The following is a 14,357-nucleotide window of genomic DNA, read 5'->3' as shown; positions in this document are numbered from 1 at the left end:
TTGCTGGAATTGCGTAAATTAGCGAAATATTGCCAGTTTGGAACGGGACTGACAGAGGCACTTCGAGACAAATTTGTGTGTGGTTTATTTAAACAGGATACACAAAAGCGACTGCTCGAGGAGAATGAGCTGACGCTTGAGAAGGCGGTCACTATGGCAGCAGCACACGAAGCCGCAGCGAGAGGCACGGCAGTAATGCAGCTACGGTCACCGGAGCTCAGTGCACACAAATTGGGTGTGAGTTCTGGCAAATGTTATCGTTGTGGAAAGACAACGCATGATCAGAACCAGTGTTGGTTTAAAAACCAAGAATGTAGAACTTGTGGTAGGCTTGGACATATAGCTAGAGTATGCAGGTCAGCGAAGAAGACCAGCAACAAGAAGTCACCGCAAGGAAAATACGCAAAGGTACACAAGGTGACCGAACAGGAGTCCGATTCAGACGCTAGCAGTAATGAACTGGCTAGCTTAAGAGTACTCAACGCTGGTAAGGGTGCAGACCTCCAGACAATTTGGGTCACTCTTCAGATAGAAGGAGTCCAAGTAAAACTGGAATTGGACACTGGATCGGCATTGACGGTCATAAATAAGAAAGATTACGGAAAGTTATTCCAACATATTCCCCTACAGGATACGGGGATTATATTGGAAACATGCACGGGGCAAAGAGTGTACCCCATCGGGAAAATAGAGGTTGCAGTGGTCCACAAGGGCGAAGACAGTCAAATAATGGACTTATATGTGATATCTGAAGGAGGTCCTCCACTACTAGGACGGGAGTGGATTAGGAAAATGAATATGGACTGGCATTTCCTACAAACAATAACGAGTGAGAACTCGGTGAAGATAGTCGGCCCAGACTCTGGAACGGATGATGGTAAGCCCAACTCAGGTGCAAAAGACAAAGGGCTAGATTTTCAGTTGCTTGCGCCAGCAGTTAGCGCCTTAAGAGAAGTGATTTTCGGGCGCTATGCGTGTAGCGCCTGGGCGCAGCGCAGTTTGCGCCCCGCCCCAAATTAAGTTGCCCGTTAGCGCCGGCGCAAAGTTTAGCGGCCGCCCGGATGCGCGCGCAGAAAATGACATCACATCCTCGTGCAACGCCCTTTGGCCGCCCCGAATCCAAACTTCAGTCGGACCGCCCCATTGTGCGGCTGGCGTCCAGAGCGTTTGTAAAATGGAATGCAACACACCCTGGGGAGCGCAAATTAAAGGGCACTCCTCCTGCACTATATACGGCACTCTGCATGTGTTGTGTGGAAGGATCCAGTGTGTGGTTGTGAACGGTGTATTTATGTTTCCGGACACCACCTCCTCCTCCTCCTCCTCCTCCTCCTCCTCCTCCTCCTCCTCCTCCTCCTCCTCCTCCTCCTCCTCCGTCTTTTCCCCCCCAGACTCTGCCTTTGCAAAAAACACATGCACCCTTCCCCTTTAAGAGCTCACTGGCACCAGAGTGTCTGCCGTGCGCAGCGCTCTGCACCGCCGGCTTAGCGCCTAAAGATAGTAGTGGAACGCCTCTTTTAGCGCTCCACCAACCTCTTAGGGCGAAGCCACTGAATTTCCGGCAACGGGGCGCTACTTTGGGGCGGGCGCTAACTTCGGGCGGGCGCTAAGGTTAGCGCCCCAAAACTGTCTATACTGAAAATCTAGGCCAAAGTTTCAGCACAGAATTCCACTGAGCAACAACAACATAGTTTAACTGTGGATTCTGAGTCTGGCAAGTCTACTGATGTGTCCATTTCTGAGGGACACCGGGCTCGAACTCAACTCCATTTCAAACTACAACAGCAATTAGAACAAATGCTTCGCCGTTTTGAGCAAGAGTTGAATGCAACGAAAGAGTTCTTTGATATAGAGTTGGAGAATCTGGAAAGACAACAGAAGCAGCTGATGGAGAAAATGGAGCAGGAGCACACAAAACGTCTGATGTCAGAGGAGTTAACGGTCAGCCAACTCCTGCATATGCTGAAGGACAGGACTCTGAAATGGGAAAAACTTGAACACGAACTTCAATATTCAAACGAAAGGGGTTCGGAGCTCTCAAAGGTTATTGGAAGAGCTGAGGTGGCAACACAGACTGAGATGACTGCAACAGAGCAGCCCTTGGATGCCAAAAGTACGCTGACTCACGTCAACGTAGAACAACAGACCGCTGAAACAGCTGCTCCGGTAGAGGGATTGAATAGTCCGATCAATCAATCTCCAAAAGAAGTTGAAGTAGTAAAATCTCAAATGAGGTCATTAGTAAACGACTTGCTGAAAGCCCAGAAAAAGCTGGATGAAGAGGTACGCATGAAGAAGTCTCTTCAGGAAAGATGTCTGGACTTGGAACAAAAGCTGGCTAACGCCCAGCTGGGTATGGAGGAAATAGAAGACCCTCTCGCTGGCCTAGATCAGGACGACACCGAATATTACTATGTCTTGTCCTGCCCAACTTGTAAATTCGACTCCCACCATACAGAAATCATGGAGGAGCACCGAAAGTCTACGGAACATCGGGAGAAGGTGGCTCTACTACGGAAAAAGGAGGAAGAGAAGGAGGAACTGCGCATGCAGCTGGCAGCTGACAGTGGAGCCCAGAGAGTCTCCAAGAAGCAGAAAAGGAAAAGTCGAAACAGAAGATGACCCATCTGAACCATTATTACCTCTACCAGATCACACACGTGGTCCCTCCGAACGGAGCCAATTCAGTTCGGAAGTTCAAACTGTTAAATCCATGGAAGGACTATTGAATGAGTCACTCCAGCAACGTGAACCAACTACACCACAGAGATTGAATCTGTGAACTGTTTTCCGCAGAGACTGAATCTGTGATCTGTTTTGACATGAAGTTATCTATGTATCTATGTTATTCTGTTATGTAAACCTGAAGTTATATATGTATATATGTTATTACGTTATGTTAAATGGGGAGATGACTGTAAAGCTAGGAAGGGAGGAATGTTGTGTATGTAATATGTGTGCTACTTTGAACCTATGGACAGGACTGCACTACTTGTTGGGCGTAGTGATACGCAGTACCACTCCTGGCCATAGGGGTATAAATAGTACTGTGGGTACTGATCCCCCTCAGTTCCCGCCTGTGGGCATGAAGTAAAGACCTACGTATAGTCCCTACCTCCAACCAGTAAAGACCTGTTTTATTGTTACTGATAAAGTCTGAGTATTAATCACTTGAACAACTCACAGATTTAACAGGTGCGAGTTAGGACACGGGGCAGTGAGCACAGGGGGTGATGGGTGAACAGGACTGGGTGTGAGTTAGGACACGGGGCAGTGAGCACAGGGGTGATGGGTGAACGGGACTGGGTGTGAGTTAGGACACGGGGCAGTGAGCACAGGGGGTGATGGGTGAACAGGGCTCGGTGCGAGTTAGGACACGGGGCAGTGAGCACAGGGGTACTGGGTGAACGGGACTGGGTGCGAGTTAGGACACGGGGCAGTGAGCACAGGAGGTGATGGGTGAACGGGACTCGGTGTGAGTTAGGACATGGGGCAGTGAGCACAGAGGGTGATGGGTGAACGGGACTGGGTGTGAGTTAGGAAATGGGGCAGTGAGCACAGGGGGTGATGGGTGAACGGGACTGGGTGTGATTTAGGAGACGGGGCAGTGAGCACAGGGGGTGATGGGTGAACGGGACTGGGTGTGAGTTAGGACACGGGGCAGTGAGCACAGGGGGTGATGGGTGAACGGGACTGGGTGTGAGTTAGGACACGGGGCAGTGAGCACAGGGGGTGATTGGTGAACGTGACTTGGTGTGAGTTCGGACACGGGGCAGTGAGCACAGGGGTGATGGGTGAACGGGACTGGGTGTGAGTTAGGACACGGGGCAGTGAGCACAGGGGGTGATGGGCGAACGGGACTGGGTGTGACTTAGTACACGGGGCAGTGAGCACAGGGGGTGATGGGTGAACGGGACTGGGTGTGAGTTAGGACACGGGGCAGTCAGCACAGGGGGTGATGGGCGAACGGGACTGGGTTTGAGTTAGGACACGGGGCAGTGAGCACAGGGGGTGATGGGTGAACGGGACAGGGTGTGAGTTAGGACACAGGGCAGTGAGCACAGGGGTGATGGGTGAACGGGACTGGGTGTGAGTTTGGACACGGGGCAGTGAGCACAGGGGGTGATGGGTGAACGGGACTGGGTGCCAGTTAGGACATGGGGCAGTGAGCACAGGGGGTGATGGCTGAACGGGACTGGGTGTGAGTTAGGACACGGGGCAGTGAGCACAGGGGGTGATGGGAGAACGGGACTTGGTGCGAGTTAGGACACGGCGCAGTGAGCACAGGGGGTGATGGGTGAACGGGGCTTGGTGTGAGTTAGGACACGGGGCAGTGAGCACAGGGGGTGATGGGCGAACGGGACTTGGTGAGTTGGGACACGGGGCAGTGAGCACAGGGGGCGATGGGTGAACGGGACTGGGTGTGAGTTAGGACACGGGGCAGTGTGCACAGGGGTGATGGGTGAACGGGACTGGGTGCGAGTTAGGACACGGGGCAGTGAGCACAGGGGGTGATGGGTGAACGGGACTGGGTGTGAGTTAGGACACGGGTCAGTGAGCACAGGGGGTGATGGGCGAACGGGACTTGGTGCGAGTTAGGACACGAGGCAGTGAGCACAGGGGGCGATGGGTGAACGGGACTAGGTGTGAGTTAGGACACGGGGCCGTGAGCACAGGGGGTGATGGGTGAACAGGCATGGGTGCGAGTTAGGGCACGGGGCAATGAGCATGGGGGGTGATGGGTGAACAGGACTGGGTGTGAGTTAGGACACGGGGCAGTGAGCACAGTGGGTGATGGGTGAACGGGACTGGGTGTGAGTTAGGAGACGGGGCAGTGAGCACAGGGGGTGATGGGTGAACGGGACTGGGTGCGAGTTAGGACACGGGGCAGTGAGCACAGGGGGTGATGGGTGAACGGGACTGGGTGCGAGTTAGGACACGGGGCAGTGAGCACAGGGGGTGCTGGGTGAACGGGACTGGGTGTGAGTTAGGACACGGGGCAGTGAGCACAGGGGGTGATGGGTGAACGGGACTCGGTGTGAGTTAGGACACGGGGCAGCAGAGATTTGGATGAGCTCAAGTTTACAGAGGGTGCAAGGTGGGAGGCCGGCCAGAAGAACATTATAATAGTCAAGTCTAGAGGTAACAAAGGCACGGATCAGGCATGGTTCAGGAAAAGTCAGGCCATATTCCAAGAGAACGCTTTCGGGCCCATTTTACAAGTGTGTATGATGCCAGCGTTGCCGATCAGCCGCCCTTATCGGGAAATCGTGGGCAGTGCGCCCATTGCTCCCTGGGAGCGGCCCAGCTGGTGGCAGACAGTTGCAACATTTTGACCCTTTCATTTACAATAACCTTTTCTGATTCACTTACTGCTTCCCCAGCTCCCAACTGTTAGATCCGTGTGTCTTGATGTTGTGTGTCCTTCAATAATTAGACAAGAGACTGCAGGGAACAATCAACAGGTGTTTACTGGATGAGGGTTACTCTAAAACTAACATTACAGATCCCTACTCAGGGTTTATATACAGGTGTGGTCACTGCCGGTACTACAGTATACAGGAGCTGTAAAAAGTAGTTCTCCCCTTAAAGGTACATACACTACAATTCCTCCCCTTTTAGATTAACAGTACCATAACATTCATTTAACAATTAAATATTAACTAATTACAATTAACACTTTTAACATGCAACATTAACTGAAAATAGTCTATTTATAAATTCAGTCTTTGGGGCGGCTTCCTGATCCTTTCTGGATAGCGCCTTTCCTGCGTGTCTTGCTCTTGGTGCGGAGGCGATTCTGGCCCCCTGTCGTCGGTTGGTTCATCAGCTTCCGATGCTACTGTTTCTGGGGTAGATGCTACCTGTATGTCGGGTTCATCACCAGGTACGCGAGACATGGGGTTGACTCGTTCCTGTGACTCTAGGATCTGGTCAACATGGCGTCTCACAATGTTCTCCCCAACATCCACTGTGTACATTAGTGGCCCCTGCCGTGTGCATATCATTCCTGGTTGCCATTTCTCTGTTCGGTAGTCGCGGGCCAAGACTGGTTGCCCTACATTGAAGCTCCTTGTCGGCTTCTCATTGATGTGCTGGAATTGCTTATTCTCAACATCTCTTCGTACATTTGGTCTGAGCAAATCCAGACGAGATCTCAACCTTCGGTTAAAGAACATCATGGCCGGGGTCTGGTTGGTGACTGCATGTGTCGTATTTCTGTAGGCAAACAGGAAATTGTCCAGCTTATGCTGCAGTGGAATGTCGTCATCGCACATGGCCCTTACTGCTTTTTTAAAGGTTTGTACGAACCTCTCAGCCAATCCATTTGTGGCTGGATGATACGGGGCGGATGTGTAATGCCTTACCCCATTCCTTTTCATAAATTTTCGAAACTCTTCGGACAGAAACTGTGGTCCGTTATCAGAGCAAATCTGCTCTGGCAGGCCGTTCCTGGCAAATATGGTCCGTAGGACTGCAATAGTTTTCTCCGTGGTGGTGGAGGACATTTTGATCATCTCAGGCCATTTCGAGTGCGCATCCACGGCTATTAAAAACATTGAGTCCATGAATGGACCAGCAAAATCAATATGCACCCATTGCCATGGAGATGAGGGCCACTCCCATGGGTGTAGAGGGGCATGTGGTGGTGCATTTTGGACCTTCTGGCATCCTGAGCAGCTCTTTGTCAGGTCCTCGATTTGCTGATCGATCCCCGGCTTCCACACATAAGCCCTAGCAAGGCTTTTCATTTTCACCCCTCCCAGATGGCCTTCGTGAAGCTCATTGAGCACTCTCTCCCTTAACTTGGGTGGAATTACCACTCGGGATCCACACATCAAGGTCCCCTGGCATACTGACAGCTGTTCTCTTCTGGATGAGAATGCTGGCAACAGTGAGTCGCCATGTGTTGGCCATCCCTTCACCGTCAAGTCATATACCCGAGACAGTGTCGGGTCATTTCGGGTCTCCTTCTCTATATCAGCGTTAGTTACTGGCAAGCGTTCAATTATAGTCGAATAAAATATTTCGACAGGGTCCACTGCTGGTGCTTCCTCTGCAGTAGGCAGTGGCAGGCGTGATAGCCCATCAGCGTTTCCATGCTGTTTCGTGCCCTTATACTCGATTACATATTGGTTCGCCCCTAGAAAAAGGGGCCATCTTTGTAGCCGTTGCGCAGTCATCACCGGAACGCCCTTCTTTGGATTAAAGATGGAGACAAGTGGTTGGTGGTCAGTCAGCAAGGTGAACTTCTGCCCGTGCAGATAGTGGTTGAACTTTTTCACTCCCCACACTAGGCTGAGGGCCTCCCTGTCAATCTGGGCGTAGTTACGCTCGGCTGAGGTTGATGACCGAGACGCAAAGGCTACTGGCCTCTCCGAGCCGTCAGGGAATTTATGCGACAGCACCGCTCCAATGCCATAGGGTGATGCATCACACGCCAACCGAATCGGTAGTGCTGCGTTGAAATGAGCCAACACCTCTTTTGATGTGATCAATTCTTTGCACTTCTGGAAAGCTCGTTTGCATTCGTCATTCCACTTCCATGGTACCCCCGTTTGCAGTAGGGTGTTCAGTGGGTGTAGTACTGTAGACAAATTCGGCAAAAACTTATGGTAGTAGTTCACCAGCCCGAGGAACGACCTCAGTTGTGACACATTTTCCGGTGCTGGAGCCTTGACTACTGCCTCAATCTTTTCAGGGGACTTATGTAACCCCTCTTCATCAATAACGTGGCCACAATACGAGATCTGCTTCTGGAAAAACTCACATTTGTGGCGATTAGCTCGGAGCCCATATTCCTTCAATCTAGTGAGCACCTGCTCCAGGTTGGCGAGGTGATCACTGTCATTTTCGCCCGTGACCAGGATGCCGTCCAAATAACACTGGGTCCCTGGAATCCCTTGCAGGACTTGATCCATTGCCCTTTGCCAAATAGCCGGAGCTGATGCTACCCCGAACACCAGCCGGTTGTATTGGTAGAGACCTTTATGAGTGTTGATCGTGAGGTACTGTTTCAAGGCTTCTTCTACCTCCATTTGCAGGTACGCCTGGGCCAGATCAATCTTAGTGAAGCGTTTCCCTCCAGGTAGCGAGGCGAAAATATCTTCAATCCGCGGAAGCGGATATTTTACCGTGTGAAGGACTGGGTTCACTGTCACCTTAAAGTTCCCACAGATGCGAACCTTCTTTGGATCCCCAGGCGTATTACTCAACGACCTCTTCATTACAGGAACGATGGGTGTAGCCCACTCGCTCCAGTCCACTTTGGACAGTACTCCTGAATGTTCCAAACCTTCCAGCTCTGCTTTGACGGCTGGGCGGATCGCATAAGGCACCGGTCTGGCCTTAAAAAACTTTGGGCTTGCATTTTCCTATATTTTGATCGTCGCTGTTATGCCTTTTAGTGTTCCGAGTCCCTCCTGGAACACTTCTTGTGCATCAGTTAGCATTTTTGACAGTCGGCCAGGTGTGACGTCGTCATTCTTTTTGGCATCTACAGTCAGTGCTTGTATGGAATGCCAATCTAGCTGTATCTTCCGGATCCATTCACGTCCTAGTAGTGGTGGTCCTCCATCTGGCAATACATATAGGTCCATTTTTGGTGTTTCCTTGCCGTTATATATAACGTTCACCCTTATTTTTCCTTTGGGGTAGACTTTTTGCCCCATGTACATCTTCAAGACAATCTCTATATCTCTCAAGGGTATATGTGAGAATAGCCGCTTGTAGTCCCTTCGGTTTATGACTGTTAGGGCTGATCCTGTGTCCAATTCCATTTTCACTTTGACTCCGGCTATCTTGAGCGTGACCCAGATAGTTTGGTGATCCTCCGTTTTGATCACATTATGTAGTTTCAGACAACCCAGCTCCTTGCTTCCAGAGTCTGTATCACTTTTCTGTTCATCTGCACTACTCTCCGTCACCTTATGTACCTTCTTGTACTTCTCCTGTGGGGATTTCTTGCTGCTGGTTTTCTTTCCCGACCTGCAGACTCTTGCTATGTGTCCTACTTTTCCACACTGCCTGCACACTTGGTCCTTGAACCAGCAATCCTTATGGTCGTGTGTTGTTCTGCCACAGCGATAGCACTTCACTGTTCCGTATGACATTTCATTTGTGCCATATTCTTGCGGTCTCCGTTGTATCTCTGCCGCGCCCCGTGCTGCTGCTTCGTGTGATACTGCCATGCTGAAAGCCTTGTCCAGTGTAAGATCCTTTTCTGATAGAAGCCGTTTCTGGGTTCCTTCACTTTGAAGCCCACACACAAACTTGTCCCTTAAAGTATCTGCTAGTCCCGTTCCAAACTGGCAGTGTTTCGATAGCTTGCGCAGTTCCGTTAAATGCTCAGCATTACTTTCATCTTTATGCTGGTTCCTTTTGTGAAACTTAAATCTTTCTGCTATCAGCAGCAGTGTGGGGTTTAAGTGGTCCTGTAGGATTGATACTATGTTTTAAAAATCCTTTTCCACTGGCTTCTCTGGGGTTACTAGGTTTCGCAGTAAGCCATACGTTTTTGCACCCATTGAATTCAACAATACCAGCGCTTTCCTGTCATCTGGCACTTCATTCGCCTTGCAGTATACTTCTATGCGTTCGACATATGTCGTCCAATCTTCGACTTCATTGTCGAACGCTGTGACACTGCCACTCTTTGGCACCCCTGGGTGTGGTTAGACTGGCTCAAAATGGCGTCTCCCGCGCTCTCCCTTCTTCTCCACTGTGGCTCAAAATGGCATCTCCCGCGCTCTCCCTTCTTCTCCGCTGCGGCTCAAAATGGCGTCTCCCGCGCTCTCCCTTCTTCTCCGCTGCAGCTCAAAATGGCGTCTCCCGCGCTTTCCTTTCTTCCCCGCTGACGCTGCTCGGCCCTTGAACACCGGCTGCGCTCTGCGCGTTTTCCTGCGCACCTCTCTCATTGACGCTGCTTGGCCCTTGAACACCAGCTACGCTCTGCTCTCTCTCGTTGACGCCGCTCGGTCCTGAACACCGGCTGCGCCCTGTGCACTCTACCCTCTCTCTTCTCCCGTCGACGCCGCTCGGTCCTGAACACCGGCTGCGCCCTGTGCGCTCTACCCTCTCTCTTCTCCCATCGACACTGCTCGGCCTTTTTCTGTGCCGTCGGTCGGCTCTAGCTGCCGCTGTCCGGGAAGGGTCTGCGCCGTAACTGTTGCCAGCCCGTTTCGCTGGACCACCGTGTGGTAAACCACTTTTATCGTTCACTATCGTTACACTATAGTTATCACTGTTGTATTGTTATCACTGTTCTCACTGTTGTATCACTACACGAGGTCGCCTCTTGTTGCGCTGTTATACCTGGGCTGACCACCTCCGACTCCGCCCATGGCTCCACCTACCTGCCCAGGTATAAAGGTAGTCGACTGGCTGGTATTCCTCCTTGTTGGACCCGATCACCCACGAGGGTGGGCTCTGTTATTTAGTCAATAAAAACCTTTAGTTACGTTCCTAACTCGTCGCTTTTTATTGGACGAATTGATAGGTATATCAATTTTATTGACTACATTTTAAAGATGTCTACTACTGGCCAGCCAGAAGCCCTCCCAGAAGCACAGCCACAGCAGCTTTCAGACACCGGGCTACACCAGCCACACCAGCCGGCTTGGCTGCAAGCCCTCAAACCACCGTACCTGGATCTAAACCCACAGGCAGCAAACTCAGCCCTCGACTTCAAACACTGGCTGGGCTGCTTCGAATCCTACCTGGAAGAATCCGGCGTCCCTCAGAGATCCAAACTAAGAGTTCTGAACGCCCAAGCGAGCCCGAGAGTATACGCACTCATCCAGGACACGACTACATACGAGGCCGCTATCAACCTACTGAAACAGCAGTACCGGAGCCCGGTAAATTACATGTACACTAGGCACCTCCTAAGATCCCGCCCGCAACAGCCAGGAGAGTCTGTAGCTGAATTTTTACGGGCGCTAAGAGCACTCGGCAGGAACTGTGACATTAAAGCGGTGACGGCTGTTGAAAATACGGAAGATAATATCCGCGATGCCTTTGTGAAAGGCCTACGGTCCGACCACTCACGGCAAAGACTGCTTGAAGCTAAAGACCTCGACCTGGACAAAGCTGAAGCCCTCGCTCTCTCCCTAGAGGTGGCCCATCAGGACCAGGAGGCGTTTTCCAGGTACTGCTCGCGACCCTGGGACTCGGGCCCGACCCCTACCGCAATACCCTTCGCAGCGCCGCCCCCGGGACCTACCTCAGCGTCGGCGTCCCGGACCCGACCGGGACCGCCACCCCCGGTACCGGCTCCGACATCGGGCACCCGCGATCGGGCCGCCGGCTGCTTCTTTTGCGGCCAGGAGAAGCACCCGAGGTCGCGCTGCCCAGCCAGGAACTCTACCTGCTCAACCTGCAGGAAGAAAGGCCACTTCTCTAAGGCCTGCAGGAGCGGATCTTCAGAGGCCAGCAGTGCCTCATGCGAACTGTGGGGGCGGCCATCTTCTTTCAAGGCAACTGAGGCCAGCATCCCCACACGTGAGTCATGGGGGTGGCCATCTTTGATCAAGGCAACCGATCCCAATAGTGCCTCATGTGAGTTATGGGAGCAGCCATCTTCTCCGCCATTTTGTCCTACCTCGTGGGAGACGCCATTTTACCCACCACGCCCGACTGCCACCGGGCCTCCGGACCCGACGACCGCCTCGCCCGCAGACGACAACGACTTGCTTACCTACACACTAGCCTCCGTCACTCTGGATCAAGCCCGCCCACACCACCTGCCCAAGTCGATGATGGACATCAAAGTAAACGGCCACGCCACGACCTGCCTGTTCGACAGCGGAAGCACGGAGAGCTTCATCCACCCAGACACGGTGAGCCACTACTCCCTCCCTGTCCTGCCAACGCGCAACCGAATCTCGATGGCATCGAGGTCCCACGCCACGGACATTAGCGGCTACTGTGTTGTGACCTTGTCGGTTAAGGGTACGGAGTATAAAAATTTTAAACTCCTCGTCCTCCCCCAGCTCTGCGCTGCCGTCCTACTAGGGCTGGACTTCCAATCCCACCTCCAAAGTGTAACCCTAGCATACGGTGGACCCCTCCCCCCACTCACAGTCGACAACCAGCGAATGTTAAACCGCCCACCGCGTAACACCTGCAGCCTATCCACCCTCAAGGTGCCGCCACCTTCCCTGTTCGCTAACCTCACCCCCGACTGCAAACCCGTCGCTACCAAGAGCAGGCGGTACAGCGCTGGGGACAGAGCCTTCATTAGCTCTGAGGTGCGGCGCCTCCTGAAAGAGGGCATTATCGAGGGGAGCAACAGCCCCTGGCGTGCCCAGGTCGTGGTCGTTAAGGCCGGCGATAAAAATCGCCTGGTCATCGACTACAGCCAGACCATAAACAGATACACCCAGCTGGACGCATACCCCCTTCCCCGCATACCTGACATGGTCAATCAGATTGCACAATACCGCGTATTCTCGACCATCGACCTTAAGTCGGCCTACCACCAACTCCCTATCCACCCCGAGGACCGCCAGTACACCGCCTTCGAGGCGAATGGGCGCCTATACCACTTCCTTAGGGTCCCCTTCGGTGTCACCAACGGGGTCTCGGTCTTCCAAAGGGAGTTGGATCGGATGGTTGACCAGAACGGACTGCAGGCCACATTCCCCTATCTAGATAACGTCACCATCTGCGGCCGCGACCGGCAGGACCATGACGTGAATCTGGAGAAATTCCTCCGTACGGCCCAACGGCTGAACCTCACCTACAATAAGGAGAAATGTGTGTTTAACACCTCGCGCCTTGCCATCCTTGGCTGTGTAGTAGAGAACGGACTCATCGGCCCCGACCCCGAAAGAATGCGCCCCCTCATGGAGCTACCCCTCCCCCACTGCCCTAAGGCACTTAAGAGAACCCTGGGGCTCTTCGCCTACTATGCCCAATGGGTGCCCAATTATGCGGACAAAGCCAGACCCCTCATGAAGTCCACATCCTTCCCCCTCACGGAGGAAGCGTGCGCGGCCTTCTCCCTCATCAAGGGAGACATAGCCAAGGCCACAATGCACGCAGTGGATGAGTCAATCCCCTTCCAAGTGGAGAGCGATGCATCCGACTTCGCCCTAGCCGCTACCCTTAACCAGGAGGGGAGGCCGGTGGCCTTCTTCTCAAGGACCCTACAGGGCCCCGAGATCCGACACTCGTCGGTCGAGAAGGAAGCCCAGGCAATTGTGGAGGCGGTACGGCGCTGGAGGCATTACCTGGCAGGCAAACGATTTACCCTCCTCACCGACCAACGTTCGGTTGCTTTCATGTTTAATAACAAGCTGAGGGGCAAAATCAAGAATGACAAGATCTTGAGGTGGAGAATTGAGCTATCCACCTACGATTATGATATCTTGTACCGGCCAGGTAAGCTGAACGAACCCCCTGATGCTCTTTCACGAATTACATGCGCCAGCGCGCATATTGATAGGCTTCAGACCCTCCACAACGACCTCTGCCACCCCGGGGTCACCAGACTTTACCATTTCATTAAGGCCCGCAACCTGACCTACTCCATCGAGGAGGTCAGGACCATGACCAGGAACTGCCAGACCTGCGCCGAGTGCAAACCGCACTTCTATAGGCCGGACAGAGCAAGCCTGATCAAGGCCACCCGCCCCTTCGAGCGCCTGAGCATCGACTTTAAGGGGCCTCTACCGTCATCTGACCGCAATGTGTACTTCCTCAACATCGTTGATGAGTACTCCCGTTTCCCTTTTGCCTTCCCCTGCCCAGACATGACCAGTACCACGGTCATCAAGTGCCTGAACGACCTCTTCGCCTTGTTCGGGTTCCCGAACTATATACATAGTGACCGGGGCTCCTCCTTCATGAGTGAGGAACTCCGTCAGTTCCTACTAGCGAGAGGTATTGCAGCAAGTAGGACCACCAGCTACAACCCCCGAGGGAACGGCCAGGTGGAAAGAGAGAACGCGACGGTATGGAAGGCCGTCCTCTTAGCCTTAAAGTCTAAGGGCCTCCCAACCTCCCGCTGGCAGGAAGTCCTCCCGACAGCGCTGCACTCCATCCGGTCACTACTTTGCACTGCCGTTAACGCCACCCCCCATGAACGAATGTTTGTTTTCCCCAGGAAGTCGACTACGGGAACCACTCTACCAACCTGGCTGACCTCTCCGGGGCCCGTCTTGCTGCGAAAGCACGTGAGGGCCCATAAAATGGACCCCCTGGTCGAGAGGGTGAACCTCCTGCACGCCAACCCCCAGTACGCCTACGTGGCTTACCCAGACGGGCGGGAGGACACTGTCTCCTTACGAGACCTCGCACCCTCGGGCACTCCGGAGACACCACCTTTACCCCCCCCCCCACCACCCCCCCAA

The sequence above is a fragment of the Somniosus microcephalus genome, chromosome 21, assembly GCF_052327205.1.
Source record: "Somniosus microcephalus isolate GS21.2 chromosome 21, FLI_Smic_1.0, whole genome shotgun sequence".
Classification (NCBI taxonomy): Eukaryota; Metazoa; Chordata; class Chondrichthyes; order Squaliformes; family Somniosidae; genus Somniosus; species Somniosus microcephalus.
This window is presented reverse-complemented; position numbering follows the sequence as displayed.